At 28.2% G+C, this 23,694-nt stretch overlaps 1 protein-coding gene across 1 annotated transcript in view; it reads right to left on the minus strand.

The window, feature by feature from the left end:
* LOC148238974 (gonadotropin-releasing hormone receptor-like) overlaps positions 1 to 18,381 on the minus strand; it is a 160,182-nt gene extending 141,801 nt beyond the window's left edge. The window contains exons 1-2 of the mRNA XM_088199633.1: positions 18,298 to 18,381; positions 17,822 to 17,999 (exon numbers count right to left, since the gene is read on the minus strand). The gene's annotated coding sequence lies outside the window, so the exon portion shown is untranslated. The remainder of the gene's footprint in view (positions 1 to 17,821; positions 18,000 to 18,297) is intronic.
* Positions 18,382 to 23,694: the final 5,313 nt, after the last annotated feature.

Raw genomic sequence — 23,694 nt, forward strand, 5'->3', positions numbered from 1 at the left:
GCCGTACATGTACGGCGATACTCTTCAAAGGGTTAATAATTTGTTTTTTGTTTTACAAACAAATTACAAGACATATTAACAAGCAAATAACGAGACTGACTCATGTTAGTGGTTAACAACACAAATTGAGAGTGAAAAAAATAAGGGAATCATATTTATACACTTATTTTTTTTTAAATATGAAAATAACATATTTACACTTATATTTAAAAACTTAAGATAATTTATTTAAAAAAAATCAATTTACATTTCAATATTGAAATGAATAAAAGCGCTGGTTAAAATGCGAAAAATTTAATGTAAGTTTTCATCAGAGATCTGAGAGCGATATCTTGATTTATTATAATTCATTACAGGTCTTTCGCACTGGTACGTAAAACGAACCATAATTTTTAATCTCTCATTATTTAAAAGCGCATAGAAGTCTGAAATTGGCATTGTTATAAATTTATCTTGTAGGAGATTATCGCATTATATTAAATTGATATTAATCGCATTATTATTAAAGCTTTACCTACGTCAAATAAAAATAGCGAACTGACCAAAAATAAATTATTTTCAATTTAATAAAAATATTGAAATCAGCAGTCAAATACCGCATAATGGTCTGAAATAATTATATTTTAATTTTTGAAATCTATGGTACTACAATTTCCGTTACAGTTTTTTATTTTATGAAAGTGAAAGTGAAGATTTTTAGAAAAAAAAAAACAATTTGAGTATAAATGCTTTCATAAAATTAGAAACTTTAAACCATATTTTTTTTCTTATAATATAAACCGAAAAACAAAAATCGCTTAGGCAAAAATGTCTGTATATTCAGATATAATATCATCCATAAATTATACAAATTGCAAACAGCAGTCGCAACTTTTACTACATGATTCAATTTTAAAACTTTTTTACATTTATACCTCTTGGTGAATTATGCCGCGTAAAAAAACATTTTTTTTATTTGGATCGATTGATTTGACTTGATCACTAATACTTTTCATAAACTCAATATTTTTATAGTTAGTTTTGGGCAACTATCTGCTGTTATATTGATAATATTTTCTAAGCCTATGCGTAAGTTACTTTATTAACTTCAAGCAATAAGCTTGCTAATTCTTAACATTTATCGTATATTCTTCCTATACATACTGCAAGTTAAACAGTATATCTGATATTAATGCTTTCATCTAAACTTTTGAGTATTTTTTGTAATTGAGTTAATAAATTTTGTGAAATACCATTGATACCTCTTGTAATTGTTTTTTAAGATAAACTTTTTTATTCTAAAGGGCTATTTCTGTCGGAACATAATAACTCAACTGTATCTATCATGCATTTATAATAAATTAACCCTCTGATAATGATTTACTGCCCTTAAAAAATCCATGTGAAATAAAGTAACTAGCCTTAGCTATGTCAGGATTCTCAAATGTGTGGTGTTGTTTCTGTAAATTAATTTCCAATTTTTTTCTCTTTGATTATTATTTTTTTATAATTGATTCAAAATGTCTAAAATTATATTAAAAATAGCTATAGTCCCGTTTTATTGCAAATATTATTGCTGAACGAAGTAAATAAATATTTTTCTTTACACACATTTGAAAATTACGAAACATTTATTTCACATTTATAAAAACAATAATCTAATCGGGAAATTCACTATAAATGTATGATAGTTATGAAAGGAAAAAATAAAAAACTATTTCTTCTTATATGGTTTAAGCAAAAATAATGATACACGTAAGCAACAGTTCTGCATTTGAACAATTCTAAAATATTACATGTTTTCACTTAGCAAGATTAAAGATAGAAAATACTTTAAACGTTACATAACATAACTTTGTAACGTAACGGTAAGGAAAATAATAAGCGCGATTAATTTAAATTTTTTTTTATGATCCTTGTTTTATTAAAACATATTATTTTTATTTAAATTTAACTGTTTGATTACATTACTTTTACCCACCACTACTTTAGACGCTACAGTATCTTATCAGGTATACACCTACATATAAACATTTTTGTCGTGAAAATTGTGAAAGCCTTCGTTCAAAAGGTACATATTTTGCTTGTAAAACGAAATATTGTAGAAACTGATAACTTTGGATATGGAAAAGCATTTTGTGGATCAAAAGAAAATGCATTTTTTTTATCTAGATTATATGACGCTAAATTTTAAAAAATTCTCGTCAGTTCAGCATTTATTAAATAAATGCTATGTTCTTTCATAAAGTTTCATTTTTATTTGATATCAGAGGTTATTTTAATTGGGAACTTAAATATAGGTAACTTAAACATAAGAATAGAAGGTGCACTTAGCCCATTTTCAAAAAAACAGTTATACAATAATACTTAATAGTTAAAATTATTTAGTTTAATTCATGTGCAAATCATAAAATAAATATTTTTTTTTATAAATTTACAAAATAGCTAAATGATTAATTTTTGTTAAAATTGGAAAAAAATTGGTTTTACCCCACTTTTAAATATAACAGCTAATATCACAAATCATTGATGTAATGAAACATAAACAAAAGATAAGCACATTTAAAGCTTTTTATGTTGCTTTAAAACATAATAGCACATTATATAAAACAAGCATAGTACCAGTTTGAAAAGCACCGAAAAGCTAACATAAACCGTGCATGTCGAAGTAAGATAGCTTAACAGCTGACCTAAACTTTGTCCTATTATTGTCGGTAAGGAAAGCTAAAGTAATTATCTGTAAATATATATAATATATTTTATGTAGTGTTGAGTGACAATAGCATGACTATTAAAAAATAATTTTTGAAATAAAATTGATGTGTGAGCAATAATTATTTGAATTCATATTATAAAATTAGCTTAGTTGCACTATAAGACCATGAAATAAATAATACGCTTTATCTTCTCAAAATTACAGCTACAAATAAAAATAGCTTCATAGTTATTTTTAATTAAATTATTTGCCTTTTAATCAACATACAATTTAATGAGAATGATGGCAAATAACAATGTATCCATTGTCATTTGCCATCAGTAATTTTATTTACGTATTACGCCATGTATACTATATTTACACGAAATAAAATAGTATCGCCTATCATCGTATACAAAATATTATAATTGGAAAGTCCATTTAAAAATAAGAGATATAATTATAATTTGATAGAACATCTTAGATGAATATTTTTAATTTTCGGAGTAAAATTAATGATCGCTCTCTCTTAAAGACAGGAAATTATAAAATCAGAGTTAATTGGACAAGTAGTTTAATAATATTCTATATTGATTATATATAAATACAGAAATAATTTACGTTTGATTAATATATTATAAGTAGATATATATATTTTAGTCCATACTTCTCGCAAATGTTTGCAATTACTAGAGCCTTATATCATAAATATGCGATTGAAAAATATTTAATGTTGTGGGTTTCTTGTGCTTTAAATGCAGAAAATATAGGACAAAGACTTTAATATAAATTTAATAAAAGACGCTCTGATTCTGTTGAGATGGTAAGGAGCGCTGGTGAAAATTTATATTGCTCTAAATCATTCGAAATTAACCCCGTTGTTTGCGCATATTTATATAAAGGAATGGGGTTGGATCGTTTGTCTGGCACCGGGAAATATGCACAGCGGGTAAAAGATTCGATTTGCTATTTTCGTTGAATAATGAGTTTAAAATTCAAGAGGAAAAGCTCGCGGGTCTCTTTGCCTACTTACAAAATAGCTTAATACAAGTTCCGAGTGCGACATTTAGGAAAAGAGAAAAAGAGCATAATGGTGTCATTCTGCTAACACGGCTTGTATGCAACAAAGTTTTCTATTCAACGCTCCCAGAGTTGCCAATGGAAAGTATAATGATACTTTATAAAGTTTATCTCGGTGTAGAAACATGATATATTTTGCGAAAAATTTGTGTTCACAGCGAAATAAACAACGACATTATTTCAGTGTTATCGAAAAACATTAACGCCGAGAGTAACACTTAACCTTTACAATCTGAATGTTTCAAACGATAATTAAAATTTATGATAATTAAAAATTATTTTAATTTAACCAAATTATGTTTATTAAATTTTAATTGGTGAATAAAAATCGTGTATTGCTAATTATTCAATGATGAACTACTGTTTTTGTCAAAACATGATAGCGTATACATCGAAACTTTGTAGTATAAATTACTGAAGCTAACATTACAAACAACTTCTAATGCACAATAATAATTACCTAGACTTAGTCTTTATGTAGAAGGCTTTATTGTGAAAACATACTGCTATATTATGCATTAGAATCAAGATTCAACAAGAGCTATTTATATTACATGCACATATTGTTTTGCATATTAAATTTAATTATAGCATGAGATGGGTCACTACAGTTTGTGTTTTGTAAACAAAATGTAAAACAAGTGAGAGGATTATTTTATTACTTTCATTAGATATTAGCTTAGAAAATAAGTTCCGCAAAAGCTTTCGAAAGCCAATCGCCAGAAATTATTATATTTACGTATTAAATCTAACTTGTCAGATTTGATATAATTTATTTATTTAACGCCTTATTATTGGCTTTTAAAATATATGTGTATATAAAAATATATCTTAGAATAAATTTTACGTAGTAAAATTATAATTTAAATTAAAATTTAACAAATGTAAAATATGTAAGAGAAAAAATGTTTAAAAATATTAATTGATTTTAAGGTATTTAAGTAATAATATTTTTTTTTGTTATTGTTAAAATTATCAAACTGCCATTTTTTAAATTATTATCAATATAACAAGTATATATTTAATCAAATAATGTAAATCATTTAATGGTAATTGTTTCTGAGATAATTATTTAGAGATTTATTTCTAAAATAATTAAAGTATAACTATACATGGTTTAAAAAAACATCTATAATTTAATTTTGTTTAAAATGAAAATAATTCTACATAAATATAATTAATTATTTTATTATCAAATTAGATGACAATGTATTATTTTTATTTTCAGATGACCGTAGGTCTGGAAAAAAACACAATATTCGTTGTCATTACAAAGACTAAAACAAAAAAGTTGGAAGCTTTAAAATATAATTTTTCATTACAATGCAGTTTTTTTCACGAAAATAAAAATGGAAAATGAGGCTATGACTGAAGTCAATTCACAAGTAGCTTATTTATTGATGAATAAAGGAAAGCGATTTACCGATATTAAATTAATTATTCACGTTTGATTGTTGCAACCGAAAAAACGTGTCCAGGAAAATATATTTATTGCTAGAAGGTTGAGAACATTGTGAGTAACATCAATAGGCAATTCAATAAAAAAGCAAATAGTTTCGAATAATTTTACTTGCCCCCACTCAGTGGTTCCCAATTTTTTTTTACTCAAATTATAACAAGCGCACTCTGCGAAATAGCGAATTATGTGCTTATTTAGGCATTTGCAAACGGTTTCTGATTTGCACACTGTTCATTAAACAAGTCAATGAATAAAGAATTAGATTCCATGAACCGTCTCCATAAAACAACTACAAACAATAATATTTTTAATGAAGTTGAGAAATCGTTAAAAAAAATAAAGTACGTTCTGAAGTAAATCGAATTAAGTGTGTCATGTCAGAACTTAACCATCCTCAGTTCTACGGCTCTTTTTTATTATAAATGCCGAATTTTCTGATTTGCTCTAATCTATAACAGATCGATAGCTTAGCCATAGTAAAGTTTAATTGAGATATTTTAATGGAGCTATTAAAGTTTTTTGACGAAAAAATCCGCCCCTATCTATTATTATCAAATAGCTAATGACATTAGATTTTTTTTATTTATCTTATATTTTTTATTAAATATTGCGCTGTTACCTGACAGGCATAAGCCTAATGCGTTACAACGGAATACATCTGTACCAACTGAGTCAGTCAGATATAATGAATACCTACAAATAAGACAAAGACTTGGTGACATCTATATTAATAATTATAAAATATTATGTGTCATATAATTTACAACCAATAGATATCACTTCAGCTGAAGCCGGTTTTTAATAATAGCGCAATTTTTATAAATAAAAATTCGAGTGTTGCTGCTTGGGTTCGAACCCGCAACCTCGGAGTTTGAAACATCACGGACCACGCTATTCCGTCCTTCTTTTTTAGCTAAAGATATCATGAGATTTATTCACGAATTTATCCTAAAACTACAAGGAAGAACATATGAAAGTGACTTGCGTTTGTAAATTATAAAAAACTGTCTCTTTTAAGCTCATTTAAAATTCACATTCTGGCCTATCGAGTCTAAATTAATTGCAAAAAATAAAATAAATGTGTATTTATTATCATCAACAATAAAAATTTAATCTAAATGTATCAGTATTACAATTTTAAAATAAATTGATAATATCAAAAAAATGATTTTATTATCAGAAACGAATTATTTATAAAGAATTCTATCAAAAAATCAAGGAAACATTTATCTTTCATAATTTAATCGTAATAAAAAAAAAACACATTTCATACATAACAAGTAAATAATACGATACATTAAAAAACCCACAATAAATATTTAAAAAAAAATAAAAACCGCAACAAAACATTATATAGCTACCTTAAATAGTTTATATAATCCTTTGTAGGTTATTTCAATAACCGTTTTTTTATATATAGCTAAAAAGGTTTATACATGTATATACTGTTTTTCAGAAATTAGTGTTGATTTGAAAACATTACGAATTAATTAACGTACAATAATTTCCAACGCGTTTCTTTTGAACAATTTTATCCGCTTGATTTACATACAAATACTTTCAAAGTCACTGGATCAAGTTTTCCATTGTTATAAAAATAAAAAACCTTACGAATTAACTGAATGATTTATAAAACGCACGTACGTTTTGTTTTTACAAAGAATTATAAATATAACAAAAAACTAACGCTTAAGAAATGCCTGCCTGTAACTACTGCACCCTTTTATTGAATGACAAGATTAAGCTTAAATTATGCAAATTTTATACGTACTTGATTAAACAAACTGTGTTTTTTTTATTATATATTGCAACACATATGAAATAAGAAGTGATAAAAATATATTATTTTATACATCAACTACGTCGTTTCATAATAAACTGTAATTGCTAACATAACATATTATTACTAGTGAAATTATAAATAATTGTATGTATAGTTTGCGGTCGATCGATCATTTTGCGATAAAAATAAGAAATATTGTTTTTATAGCAAACGCTTGAACAAATATCATTGTTTTAATTATTCTTTAAAATATATTTCGGACCTTAAATTGCAATAATAAAGATATTTATTTTTTAAATATAAACAATCCCTGTTTTTTAAACAAAGTATTTAAGATCAAAATATAATTTATATTTTTGTACATGAATTATATTATATAATACTTGGCAAAAACAAGGTAATTCATACAATAATCTATGATTACGTAACATACTGTGTACGAATTTAAGGAAGTCGCGATACTTAAACCGTTAAATAGGACTATTCCATCATGGAATTACTGCATTACGCTTAAACGATCCTCGTTTATCAGCGTATGATAAAATTTCATTATCAAGTATCACAGCACCATCCCTAAGTTTATAGCAAGGGAAGAGAAATGGTTTCGTATCGTCAGTTTGGGTGAACATTACAAAATTATATTAGGATATTTTATTATTATAGGCATGCAGCGTGACGTTTCACGGCTTGACCACAATATCAGCTGAAAGGTTCTGCTGCTTTGAAGATAACCCTAGGCCTAACTGTGTGGCCACGAAAATGGATTAAACTGGCAGGTCAACGACAGAGCGACCCCAATTTAATCCTTTTCAGATACTACGTGCTCGTAATATAATATATTAAAACACCTTAAAATTCAATTGATTTCGCGATAGAAGTCCAGTTTTTTAAAAAAAAATAAAGAAACTAAATTCTTGTGATTTCAAATTTAACCCAAATGATAGCTTTTATACAAAATAGATCATTTCAGAAACTAGTTGGTTATATAATATTTCACATACATAGAATATAGTCTGCTCAAACATGCACTCTTACACACAAATTTTATTAATTTCTATTCCTATTATAAATAATCACACATTAATTATTCCAGCTCACTGTACTTATCGGTGAAAACATCCTTGTGCTTGGCAAGCTCTTTACCACAAGTTTTATAACTTAATAGTGTAAGTTAATCCCTCTAATTGTGAATAGAAGCTTTTCTATTGATGAACCCGATAAATTAAAATTTGTAATTACAGTAATTTAAAAAAAAACAACACTGAGTCATATAACATGAACAAGTTAAATTAAGTACTTTTAAAACCAAAATCCATATGAAAAATATTAGAGTTTGTGTTAAGAGGGTCGTTCAGTATGAGATTCCTAAATCAAACATAATGTTTATAACTGAAGGCGTTTGTGAATAATTAAGAAATACATTTAAAAACACAATTATTGAAAAAATATTGTTTTTTTTGGTAAAAAAACATTTTTAACAAGCAAATTTTTTTTTTAAAAAATCTTAAAAAATACTTTTTTTAAATCAATATGAATGCTTTATCAAGTAAATAAGACCCTGTGATCAATCAAGATTAATAATTATGCGTCTACGAAGACACATAGAGAAGTGTAATATGTAAATAATATTTAGAACGAATGTGTCATATCGTTCTTTAATTAACAACGATATATATGTTATGTCAAGTATAATAATTTATAATGTATAAATTTAAAATAAAATTTGACCCAGTTGATTAAACTATCATCAGACTAAAAATCTAATTCAAGAGAAGTAATAAATCGCAAACTTGTACAGTAAAAAGTGTCTTTAAAATTACCATTCCGGTATTCTCGGTTGTATTCTTTATTTAATAGATATAAATTCAGCTCAAACGTCACAACCGCTGCCAAAAAGATGTATGCACGTACATAAATAGGTACGCAAAATACAAAGAACCTACAATAAATACTTCTGAAATGATAAATAAAGCCGACCTTGAATTCGTCCTAAAGTAAAGAATCTTGTTGGCTTAAGTAGATTAATTAAATTATTTTGTCCCTTATTGCAATTTTTTGTTCATATAATGATCAAGGACTTCGCCACCGTAAACAAGTACAGCTTATTTATGATACACGGCCATGATACGAGCCTATTGCGATTAACAGCAAAGGTCTCTTGTTCCGCCAGGATAACGCAAGACACTATATATCAAACTTGGACCCGAAAAAGATCAATAGCTTAGCTCTGGAAAATGTAACATCACTATATTATATCCATCGGAGGGTATATCAATATATTAGGGAACCTTTTATACAAGTATATTTTTTTAAAAGTAATTGGAGGTTTATTATCTGATGGCCCTTGGAATAAATCGATTTTCTAAGAATAGGATATAAAAGTTACTAAGGTTTCGATAGCTATAATGTGATGATTCAAAAATAGGGATTTTTTAACATGGTATTTTTTAATGTAATAAAAATAAAATATTATATACGTTTATGTTTCATATTTTTTACAAAATCATTAGGTGAAGATGCTTGCAATTAAATATAATTAAAAAAAAAATATTCTTTCAATCATTTGATAACCGGAGATGAGAAATGGGTATTGAACGACAATAATCGCGTGAAAGGCTGGTTTTTCAAAGGTCAAGTAATAAAACCTATCTCGAATCACAAAAAAAAATATTTTGTGTGTATGCCGAATTGCAAAGGGATTGTGCATTATAAAACTAGTAAACTTGGCCAAACAATAACAGCAAGCTTATTTTGTGATCAGATGGTAGTAAAAAAAAGACCTGCAATTGTCAACAGAAGTTGAATAGTTCTACAACACGACAATGTGCGTTCCCATAAGGCGAAATTGACCCTCGATAAAATCGAGGCACTTAAAGGTTTTATTTCAGCTACCTTATTCTTCAGACCTTGCTTCTTCCGACTACCATTTATTTCGATCGATGCAAAACGATTAAAATGAAAACTATGTGAAAAGGATTAGAATATTTTAAATCAAAGCCTCAAACATTTTATACAAATAAAATTAAAAAAGAAGGGCATATCTTTAAAATAAAATTATATTTTGAATCATTAAAACAAAAATAATCACACAAAATAGATTTTTTTGCTTCATTAAAAAAACGATATTAATTTTGGAATTACCAAATATAAGTATACACATATAGTACTAAATTTTGTTTAAAAACTACAATTCCAGCGTAATAATATTATATAATAGTTACGCGTCACAAATTTTGAAAAAATGTAAAAAACTTCTAAATATACATCATATTAAATCGTTCGAATCTTAGTGTTTTTCAATTTTTAAAGTAATATTTTTTTACGGATTAGAGTAACCCTAAGAGGTGTGACTTTGCAGCCAGAAACTGATAATAATTTATTCGTTAAGATTACATATATTGCGAGTTACTATGATGAGCGAGTTTGTTTTTTCTGAGCGGTGGTGGAGAAATTGGCGGAGGGATGATGTTAGTGAAAGATCCTCAGAGGCTGTGTAGGTGAGGCAGCGACGGTGTAGTGGAGTTGGTACCTCTGCTGCAGTGGTATCTGGTGAAGTCACACTTTGGTGATAGCGGTACATGACCGTATGGTCCTCGTCTACGGGCACGTCTGTTATGTCTCTTCGTATCTGCCTTCTCTTCATAGGGGAACCGAGGGCCAAGGCTGCGATTAAGGTAACATATACATCCCTCGATGATCAGGGGGGTGGTGTTGTAACAAGGATGATACGCAATGCATGGAGTGCAAAGCAATGCAATTAAGCCAACGAGAACACGTTTCCTCGTGCGCAAGAGAGAAATACTAATGAAACTCTGAGAAATATGTAGTACTACGGAGGGTGGGTCCCGCTCATCCAGCCGTCACAAGCTGGGTGTCCACCCATAAGGGTTGGACTCGTAGGGCCCTAATACCGGTAACGGCAGTGGTGCACACAACGGAAAAAGTAGAACACATCCCTGCCCTCTCCTTATTGGAGATCAGCCTTATTTATTAAAGGTTACATCGTCCAGACAATTGCTGCACTCGTTTCTTAGAACAGAGACATATGTATACGCCTTAAGAAAGTGCTTAATGGACATCTTTTCGAGGTCGAACTGTGCGACGGGAATATTGTGACCTTACGGGTGATATATTGTTTTCCGGGACCGTTTCACAACAAATAAATATCAGAGAACACTTGCGTGTTATTTATGTGAATTTTTTTCTAGACATAGCGAGGGTTTTTATGTGGTTCCATCCTTCACATTATATTGTCTTGTTTCTTTCAATTGTTATTGAATGATAATTTTTGGTTTGAGTTTCAAGAATGAAAGCCTCAAGAATTAATGATTATTATATAATTATAATTCAAATCTATCATGAGGTTTTCTTAGATTTTCATAAAAAAAAATTGAACGGAAGTGACTGAATAAAAATATATTTTAAAGCAATAAAATAAAAACAAACATATAAAGGTGATTTTTGTTTCATTATGTATACAATATTAATCAATCAATTATGTATACAATGATAATTAATCAGTAAATATAATATATACTTAAGATAAATATGTCTTATGGAATTAGTAATTAGATTTTTACAATATTATTTAAAAATCTTAGAGAAGAAAAGAATTACAAATCTTTCGAAGTTGCTAAATAGATTCCTACTAAATTATTTTAATTTATAGATTTTTTTGTCAGAAAGTCGATTGAATCAATATCTGATAAAAACTAATGTTTCAGGATATCCCAATATTTAAAATTGGGACGCGCAGTTAAAAATGTGCCCATATTTTTAATTTAATATTTAATCCAACATAAGTTTTTTGTATTCAAAATTATCTGTGAGCTAATTATATTTTTTGTACTATTTGCTTTTTTGGAGATGTGAGAGTGTGCAGCTTGGAAATTTAAACTTTTTGCTATAGAAGTGTGTTTATATTATATTTTATTAGGATAATTCTGTATTATGTATACATATACATGTTACATAAATTTTTTAAAGTAATTTATACAAATATTAAGAAAAGATCCTAAAGCTATTAAGCAGTATTAGCTCATATCATTAGTCATATATTTTTATGTCTTGTTTTATATACTGAAACAATTTTTGTCCGTATTTTTATATTTGTCTTTAATAGATTGAGAATTTTTTATTTAGTTTTCTTTCGAAATGCTTTACTTATGTGGTAAACAAATCAATAGATATATCGCCAGAGCAAATACTTTAACGTATTCTTCAGAGAAAATGCAGGTCGGAAGCGAAGAAGAATTCACGTGAAAGTTGGCACGTTTTCTACGATTTTGCATAATCGCAGTCAAAAATTCCTATTAAAAATAAAATATCCCAAAGCTTGTTTTGCTATAATTCAATACAATGTAAAACATTCCATTCGTGACGTTTATTATTAGTAAATGCGTCAGAACCGCAATGTATATGTAGATTAAATAAATGAATTGTACTTAATATAAGCAATTGTATATAAAACAACATGAATTAATTGCTCAATTTAGTCAAACGAACTTTGATAATTGTTATTTTTTGCCCCCGTATGTTATTGTTGGAAACGTTGGTGTAAAGGTGAATACTTAAAACAATTAAAATTACCATTAAAATACCGCATACATGCAACATAAATATAAATTAAAAATAATGGATAATTAAAGAATCTTCTCTCGGGATCGCTTAGATCCAAGTGTTGATATTTAACTATTATTCAAGTATAAACCTAATGGGCGTCTGTTCGCGTTAATTAATAACCGCCATTCGTTATAATACAATGTTGCAGAAGCGTTGCACATACTGTAATTTTGTGTTGATTAAGACAAAATAAACACGGAAACAGCGGTGTATTTTCCAGAAGTTAACTAAAAGTTTGTTTATGTTTTTACTTCGCTAGAAGTGTTATTGTGATTTAATAAACGCGTCGAGCTATAAATAAACACGAGTTAATGTAATCATAGATAATCGAATAGCGTATTGCGAAAGCGGTGTATTACAATCACGTATCTTAATGCAAAATTTATAAATTGATGTTATATATGTATGTACCTGACAGAGGAAGACCACGTATGAAACGTTTTACTCGTATATATATTTTATTTATAAATCATTTTAGTAATAATTCAAACTAATCCATAAATCTATATTTATTTACATTATATTTGCCTATTTCACATATGATATGATCCATATTTTATCATGTTCTCATAAAACTCACATTGAAATTGGTACTTTGCCATCGATTTATTGAAGAGATTGGACGCAAATATGAGCCCTTAGAAATATATAATATTTCGATAACCTGTACAAAAATTTTGCATTTTTTTGCCACAAAAATGTTAAATTGCTTTTTCTTTGATAGAATATTCAAACATATTTTGAATTGAATATTGTATATGTTATGATAAATTGTACATATTAAATTTGATTTTTAAAGAAGAAAATCGGTATATAAGTCCTTTCAAATGAATAAAGCTAATGTTTTTTTAAGTCATTTGACACGTGACACGTAATTTTGTTTATCACTTGGAATATTGTCACACTTTTTATTAAAATGCTAGTTAATGTATTCGCAGCTAAGTATTTTTATACATAAAAATCAAAGCCTCTAATAAATTAAATATGTACAATGCATTACAATTTATTAAAATCTGAAAAAATTTGAAGCTATTTTATAATTTTTTTAAAACGACCTTAAAATATAACTAGTGATATATTTGAAGTTAGCGTGGTATTACTTACACAATATTATTGAAGTATATTTATAGGTAAATTGGATATGCTCGAAAAATATTAAGAGGTACGAAAAAACAGTAAGCAGTTTAAAGAAACAGCGTTTCAGCGGGCTATCCAAAAAGAACAAAGAACAATAAAGCAGGAGCGATACCGAAGGCAATTAACGCAATTAATTAATCGGTACAAATAACGAAAGAATGTACGCGTATACCAGAAACTCCATTGCTGTCAGACTTCTCAATAGCTAGAAACACGAATAAGATATTTATCAGATAAAATAGAGATTCTAGTTTTACTCTAAAACTTTCAGATCAATCAAGAAATCGAGTAAAATAGGATTGTTGCTCATTTTTCGATCGTATATAAGCATAAACATACAAAACTCTTTTTTCGTTCAAAAATTTCATTGGAATTTACAACTTTGTTTCTGGTGTGAAATATATGAAAGTTTAGCTCCAAACTCAAATCCAATGAAGCTTGCGCCAAATCGACACAGACAACTTTAAAGTTCAGAGCAAAACAGCTGTTTTATTTTCGACCGTCAGATTTGCTTAACTTGATCTTTGAAACACTTGAAAATTTTACTATAAAACACATACCTATATCACAATTTCTATATATTGCATTAATAGTATTGTTATCATTTATATATAAACGAATATCATATATTTAAATTATTAAATTAGAACGCAGCTGCAAATAGTCGCATATACGTACAGCAACTTGCGAACGCGTTATGTTTGTTTATCGTATACAAAATACTAAATAAAATTTGTGAAAATTGTAATTTTTTACGAATTTTCAAAGTATAATGCTTACAAAATATTTTTTAATACGATAAAATAGATGAAACGATAAGCGTAAATCTACAAAAACCCTATGGCGCATATGCGTAAATCTCTATGAGTATCAAGCGGCGACTGCCGAGCGCATCTCGTTTGTTTATCGTATTTAATGCATACAAGTCGAAACAGGCGAGCAACGCTCGGGTTGGTGCGATACGACACATGCGCCGCGCGCGAAATTGCTCGTTCAAAGGCATGAAATGGTTAAGACGCCTAATTGTCAATAAAAAACCTTAGGTATACTCTTAAGTAAGCCTAATTTTAAAATGAAATAATTAATAATATTAACATATTTTTAATTTAAGATTTCTAACTAATATAAACTATAAGAGGATCAAGTGTTTTTCTAGACTTTAGTTGATTAAGACCTAGTCCTTCATAGTTGCATTATTATAATTATTTTTAATATATTTATGTGTACATATGTATCTTAACAATACTGAAATATTTTTTTACAAGTTGTAAAATACATTATTGTTATTGAAATCGGGTTATACAATATTATATATAAGAACAAAATCTTAAAGAAATAATCAGTACGAGGTACATTATTTTTATTACTAAGCGTTGAAAATCGGAAAATTCTCATACAAATAGTTACAAACAATAGTCACTTACAATATTATTCATCAATGACATGACGTCATTTTAATGTCGAAAAATGCGTAAAGCGTGCTATTCCCATTTTTAATAAAACAACACGTTTGACCCAATAACCAAACTAAACTTTCTTCTGTTATTGAAGTTATTTGTATTTAGTAGTCCTATTAAGAACTAATTTCAGATTCCATCATCATATATACAATTTAAAGTAAAGCTTTCAAGATACTGGAATTTGTTCAAAACTATTCTCATCAATTGCGAAGCTCGAGGGACTGTGTCCCTTGTGCAATAAATTAGTGCAGTGTCTGGTCTGGTTGCCAAATAAAGCAATGACTCTTTATATATGGAAAGAGTAAAAAAAATATGAATTATATATTTAAAATAATTTTAATATATAGTATTCCTTTATATTTAAAAAATGTTGAGATACGAATCTTTAGAGTCGCGTTGACGCTAATAAATAAAAACGATTTTGAAAATATTTGACACGGACTATTTTTATTATCACATAATTACTAAGAATAATGAAATGTCTTTTAAAAGCATAGTTAAAAAAACACTATAAAATTATATTGATTTAATATTACTTGTCTTTCTATTTTCTCGCAAATGGAGCAATCTAGCAACACTAGTTTTCCTACAAAACGTTCAATTGTGAATGTTTTCGTTAAAGCAACTTTTAAAACATACTATGTAGTTATGTATATACATTTTTATTACAATACGATAATATAGTATCGAACTATTTTTTAATCTAGATCCAATTTGTATTTTAAGTATTTATAAAAATACATATAATAAATGCCATTATAAACAACAAATATAGGATATTAAGAAGTAATGACGTTTAGATCAATACATTTTTCAGTACTGTCGATTTTGTTATATATATACAAATATAATTATCATCGTTTAAACCTTCTTCAACCTTTCTCATGAATTACTACTGTACATTTTGTGATAATTTTCTGGATTAGAAATAAAACAAGCAAAAATAGCTGATTTCACTTATTCTAGTTAGTTCAATATTTTTGCATTCAAAATGTTTCTTTGATAGAAACAGGAAGTAGTTTAAAAAGGCCAAGTTTAGGTAATATAAAGACTGCAATTAAACTTCCTAACTAAGCTTGCAGATTTTTATGTGTTGATAAGTTGGAGAATATGTGTCTATTCAAATAGAGATAGTCTATTTTCACTCAATCGAGTTAAAACTTGTTTTAATATTTTAAAATATTTTTTTTTTAAATTCCCACCATACACATAAAATAGAAACTGTTTTTTAGTCACATTCCAATAAAAAAAAATTGTCTCCAGTGATCTTATTTTTGAAAGTATTTTTTCAACTCTTGCAAATATTTTCTAAATATCTTTAGGGACTAGACTACAAAGTACTAATCTTGTTTGATAAGTATTCGATGATTAACGTTGGATATGTTTTAGTTTCGGCTCGAATGACTATTTCATGGCAAAAGTTGTGTGGCTCATTTATAAAATTAAAACCACTGACATTCAATATGTCGTGTAGCAGCTGTTGCATTTCTTTTCATATAAAATTCATACAATGCAGCTGCGTAAAAAGTTTTTTTAATGATAATTTTATCAGGTAAAAGGGTATTTTTTGTCGTTAAACACAAAAATTTAAAAATACGAATTTACTATTCAATATTGAAAACTGTGTATGTTGAAATAATGTCATTATTTTTTAAGACCATTGTACTTGAATCGATTTATCTAAAAGTTAAGAAAATAAATTTATCGATTCAAGAGCCAGTTGAAATATGTGCATTTTATTGAGAAAAAGCTATTAATGGCTTAGTTAAGGTTGGTAGGCATATTATGCTGCTTGAGACATTGAGCCCCTAAATGTTATTGATTCTTAGCGATTCATGACAATAAATGAATCACAAAAACAGTGGTTCAATGTGAGAAAAAATACTTGAAAAATGATTGCTTTTTGCAATATTACGGAGTATCTTAATTAATTATTTTACATGTACTGACAGGTGAAAAAAAATAGTCTATGGTCAAGTGTTGAAAGCGAAGCCAGTAACAAAAACTAGACGCTTATTTATGTAAGGGTTACTCACATAATGAAAATATGTGACGTAATAGCAACCGTTTTCGTTATTTTTGTTTTAATTGTTAGAATGTAACTAAGATACGTTAAATAATTATATTTTCAAATATTTTTTGTTTTAATGTTTTATCTATTCATTTATTTTTTCTGATATTTATTTTTATACAAAATATATTTTATATTTAGCTCATATTAGCATTAAACCGTTGGTTTTGCACCTGTATTTACAAAATAAATTGCACTCACCAATTGCAAATATTTAAAGAGATCAAAGAGATGATTCGCTTAAATTATTGTAATTGCTTTGACAAATCACACGTAGGCGATAAATGCCAAATAAAATAGCAAGATTTGAATTTATAACATCAGTTTCGTTAATCTAATGTATGCAACCGTTTTACTATCAATATCCTTTTTTCATTGTACTGAATAAGTAATTGAGATGTGATATATTTGACAAAGCTTGATAGAAATTTGACTAAGCTAAGCTAACGAATAAAAAAAATCCCACTAATTTATAATCTGGACTATGAAATATCGTTTTCTGGTGTATTTATTAATTTAAAAAAAATGTACTCACCCGATGTCATATCCGTATCGCTCGATTATCGCAAAAACACGTTCGTTTGCGCATATTCGAACAATGAGGCCATCGTCGAAAAACAATAAAGTTGCACGATTCAATCACTTAACAAAAATGCACGTCCGCACTGCCAAGTAGTATATAATCCACAAATCCCGACGCATTACGCTCCGCACTAATAAAAATTATAGAAAGTAGAGTAAGCTAACACTAGAATGAGAATTTTGTTCAAGTTCACTATTGTTTATATGTAAGCACTAAAAAATATGAACAATTGAATGCACTTTTTCGCGTATTTTATTTTGTCGTCTTCGCCTTCAACGCAACGTGCGTTGGCTGTTCTCTGAGGTCATTTAACTTTGGCGTGTTTATGGTTTGGTTGTCGATGCGGTTCCGCAACTTTTCGCTGAGAATATTGCCAATAACCTGTGCCGAGCGCGTGCGAACGACATAGCTCGAAGTTTGGAACTAACCGAGTGTCGGTATATTGTGTGAACAGACGAATGTAACCGGCTCGTAGCGGTCCGCCCGCGCAAACCGACGGTCGCGCTCCGACTGACTACAGACGCCTGTGATGCGCTATTCTACCACTTTTTGTGTTTGATTTCGTTTTATTTCCAGCGTCGATATCACTCTTGCTCGCAGCAGAAGTTCCTTCGGTGCTTTTTGCAAACGATGCTTTATTTCGTTGTGCTTCCTTTGTCCTGTCTACCAATCAGACAGTTACCAAGAGAAGCGTTCTACTTATTTGATTTAGTCCTGGAAATAAATAAAATTATAATATATACAGGTGGGAGCATTTGCCCCTCTTGAATTTGGCCGCAAAAAATTTATGTCATTTGAAATACTATGAATTTAAATCAAATCGAACGGGATATCCCCGAACGCTTAACACTTTAAACGTCAGCGACTTTTTAGTGAGTTACTTGTTATTTTTATTCACGCGTTAGAATCGCATTCTAAAAAATATATATTAAATATTTAGTTTACTAATAAATGAAGCTAATACAATAATATTTATTAATTAAAAAAAAATGTATATAATTCATTAAATTGTTTAAAAAAATTGCTTAAAAAATAATCAACCAGTGAATCACTGGCGTTTAAATGGTTGAAGAAAATCTAAAAAAGCAGTCTCGAATCATTACCGAAAATATTTTTTTTAAATATATCGATTTAGTAAAATTATATAGCAATAAATTTTCACTGGTTAATATATATTTTTACCAGTAAAAACATATTTTATTTATTAGGTGCTAGTAAACTTTTCCGTATGTAGTAATATATACATTTTCATATTTATCATTATTTATCGTATCAACGTTAGTGTTTCAGTGAAGTTATATTTTCACTTATGAATTCCAAATACATTCCCACCAGTAGATATTTCTACTAGCAAAAATTTAATTTTCCTGATAGGCGCTAGTTGAATTATATGCTGCTCTAAATAGTATATAAAACACATTTTGACAGTTGCGAAATGTACATTTTCTGTTCAAACTAAGGATTGCAATAGTACCTGAATTTTTAATACCGGTATTAATGAAATAAAAAACAGTCAATACCGGTATTGACATTTATTCTTTACCGGAAAAATAAACCAAGTACCGCACGCATGATTCACCATGTTTATTGATTAGCAAAAACAAAACATGCGAATATCCGGGCAACTATTGTTTCCCATATTAAAAAAACACGGTTTTTTAAATATGGGCGCCATATCTTTCTTCTCTTTTAGCAGTGTATGCCAAAGCTTTCAATTTTACAGATATACATTCGCTCGTGCTAGAGTCGAGTCATATACGTCACACGAAAATACGATTGTGTTTTGTTTTTGTTTCTACCTACGCTGCAATCACTGCAGCGTAGGTGGAAACAATGTTACACGTATGCTATATTAATAAAAAAATGCAATTAAAAACATTTCAAAAATTAATTAAATATTTTTTTTTATATATATAGTGATACAAATTACATACATATAATAGATATAAATACATAGAAAATATATTTACAGAAAATTTACATGGAAAATATATATATAATTACATTTTTTTATTTATTATATCTTCCGTTGTAACCTGCCAGGCGTATGCTCAATACGTTACAACGGGCAAATCTGTACGAACTGAGTAATCAATTAGACATAATGAATACATACAAGTAAATATTACTCACAAGACTAAAAATCTGAGAATCGGTGACATCTATATTATTAATTATAAATTATTATGTACTATACAATTTATAATCAATAGATAGCTGGGGCTGATTTTTTTTAATAATTGCGCATTTTTATAAAAAAAAATCGAGTGCCGTGGCTCGAACCCGCAACCTCAGAGTTATTAGTCTAAGACGTTACAGATTACGCTATTCCGTCTTTACATTTATAAAATAAAAATTCAAATTGGAAGTAAAATACCATTTTTAATTAATATATTTACGAAAATCTACAAAAAAATATTAAACAAATATTTGAAACGTTCTGGTTGTGAGTAGTAGCTTCGATGTTTTTGGTTGCGTTAGTTGATGATTTGTGGAGACGATCAGCGGTTGTTGCGCCGTGGAAGAAGTCGAAGAATATGTTTATATTATAAATTATACATAGTTAAATGTAACATCGTATTTTGCTACAAAGTTTTATTGTTTAGTATTTTTATATATAAATAAATGTAAAATGTATAAAACCTCAACAACAAACAATTGCAAATTCATCTTCCACATAAGAGCGTGTTATAATTCGTAAACACCATTGATCAAAAACAAATGGTTTGGTTATTAGAATTATTTTTGTGTACGATATATGTGATTTTTTATGCATCTAAGAAATGTTGTCGATTTGTCAATTTTTAAGACAGGATGTGAGTCAGACGACGAAAAAATGCGTTACAGATTTATATGTATATTAAAATTGTCTCTGTGTGGATGCATGACCCTGCGTGTCATTCGCTTGTATAGTGTTGCGCGCGTGCATGTGTGTGTACGTGTGAGCACGTGGGCCAGCCAATTGATTTAAGTGCATAATATCAACAATACGAAAAATGTTTGTTTATTGATATAATTAGAATCTTTAAATCATGTCAATCATTATCATACATATATAAATTTAAAACATAAAAATTGAGTATTTTGGCTGTAATGATGTGTTAAACATATAAGTAACCAAAAAATTATATCGCTAAAAACACATGGTGTATAGCGAATAATTAAGAATTTACCGGTAGGCGGTGTAAGGGTTAATCATATGCGATTTTTTTTGGAAAAATTCTAGATTTGCATTTTTAAATAATTATATTATACATAGGTGTTATAAAATATTTTTGTGTATTCTCAATGATGTGAGGTAATAAAAAGCAGTCCTATTTAGTTGTTACCAATAGTGAAAAAAATATATTTTTCATATATATTTAATCTAAAAAATAAAATATAAACCACCTGTTAACACATTTCAATAATTATTTATTTTAATATTATTTTCTAGTATAACCAATCTTTAGTTAGTAACAGAAAAAATAGTATTGCATTATTTTCCAATGAAATTTTTTTTTAATTTTTTATATATTGCTATATTTATTGCTCCATAGTTTGTCTGCAGGTCTGCACTTCGATATTACAGTTATGTTTTAAAAATATGTTAGCTATCCTTACAAACTTACTAGGAACTTTTGATATTAGAGTATTGGTTAAAGTGTATTTAAACCGAATTTCGGTCGAATAGGAGGAAACAAAAACAATTATTACTTCTCAGAAGGCAAACTCGCAAGAGTTTAACAGGATCGAAATTAAAATAACTTTAAACTTAGTTTTAACAGCCGGTGCTCAAAAACATCGTTCCACGCGTGCTCATCACGTACTCTTACGTTTTTACCATGCGATTGGACAGTTGCCCTGAGGGGCTGTACCGGTATGTGTAAGAACATAAGGTGGTATTGGTCTGTTGTTCCTGAGGAATAAATATCGAGATTTTAATATTATTGCTCTGTTCGTTATTTTAATATGTTTTATTAATTGTAATCCTTGTCGTAATCTACGCGTATCTTTTAATATAATTATTTAAAAAAATGATATTTTTAATTAGCGTGTAATTGTTTTAGTATACTAACTCGTGAAAACAATTGAGTAATCTGTAGAAATTGATACAGGTTTTACATTACAGAAAAACATTTACAAATCAAATTAACACTTTTTCATTTCAAATTAAATTAAACCATTGAATATTTTTTATTAAATTAATTTTATAGTACTTACGTGTACATAATCACAGTTACAGGTAATCTCGTATAATGTTTATTTCAATTTGCCAGAGTAACAGTGGCTACAGACTCGTTTTAAAGTACACTAAATTTAATCGATTTGATGGATCAGACAAGAAAATTCCTAATAGAAAAGTCTATTGCCACTATTACTTAGGCAAATTGTAATTATTGTTATATGAATATGTATATAAAATTACCTGCAGCTGCTTCAAAAGAATCTTTATAAATTGTGATTAAAATAAATTTATTGAAAAATATCCAATTGTTTTATTTAATTTTTAAAAGCTTTAAATTGAAATGAAAAACCTGCAATAAATAATTGTTTAAAACATTTGGTAAAAACGGCCAAAAAACTTTGCAGCCAAATAGATGCCGGAAAATCTGGTAACATTCTATTTTATAATCATATATGTATGTATAGATTACTATATGCATATATAGAGAAACGAAGATGCCACTATCCAGCAGTGTAATTAAAATCTTAAGTCTTGGAAGTCGAAGAGTCTTCGCTGGCGTGTCGAGTTGTATTATTGTCTTCAGTGCTTTTGTGGAGCAGCTGGGATCTGTAGTGCTGCATTCTTGTAATAATTATGCTAACAAACTGCTGATGGATGCAATGTCCTGGCTTGTATTTGCTGAGTCACATATTTTATAATGTTTTGGAGAATCGCAGATGTTTGAGAGGCAATTGCATCGCTTCTTGGACACACTTGCAAAATGTGTGTCAAGATATCCACTACGGCGATCGCAGTAGCAAAAGTATTATGCGCAGCGTAGCGCGCATCTTTTCCTAACGAGGAGTATTTTTTCCATGACATAACGGATATGCTATTAGGTAGCTGTGAAATATGTATAATTATTAACGCTATTGTTTAGTCCCGAGATCTCTCTTCCATTGTTGTAAAAATACTGTGTGGTCTTACTTAAGACGTATTTCCACTTTTTCGAAATAGTCGTGAAAACGACCTTTAAATTATACTAAATTTGTATATGTTTAAAGCTCCTAATAAGATATTTATTTTAAGTTTATCTAATAATATTTTTGAGAAACGCTGATATTCTACAATATATTAATTTTTAATAAAAATAATAATCTTGAGACCAAAAAAAGCAATTTTACTTGAATTTGTTTCGGGTACAAGTATATTTATGCATACGACAGGTTGGCGTCCTCTGACGTATGGGATTTCATTATCAAAAATATGTATCATGTTATGTTTTTTTTCAAGTTTCTTTAAGATATGGCAATATACATTGACATATTATCGATATGTGATAAAAATATATCCATTTTTCACTATTTTGAACGGAGAACGTCATTTGAAAATTTCGTAAATTTGGCATGTATAAATTAGATTTAAATAATATTTTTCATATAAATAAACTTCAAATCATCGACATTATATTTTTAGTAGGGCAACATTATTACAACGGTGACCTTCGGGTATTATGACCTCGGGTGAACTCTCATTAAAATAAATCGAATTAAGAGATAGATATTCTAAAAATAAACAACAAACATGCATTAAAATAATTCGAATTAGAGATAGATATTTAAAAAATATACAAATCGTCAACCTTTGATAAAAAATATTTTTTTTTGTAATCGGATAT

Source organism: Plectrocnemia conspersa, unplaced genomic scaffold (genome assembly GCF_051122295.1).
Source record: "Plectrocnemia conspersa isolate PC_06_02 unplaced genomic scaffold, ASM5112229v1 ptg000001l, whole genome shotgun sequence".
NCBI classification, from domain to species: Eukaryota; Metazoa; Arthropoda; class Insecta; order Trichoptera; family Polycentropodidae; genus Plectrocnemia; species Plectrocnemia conspersa.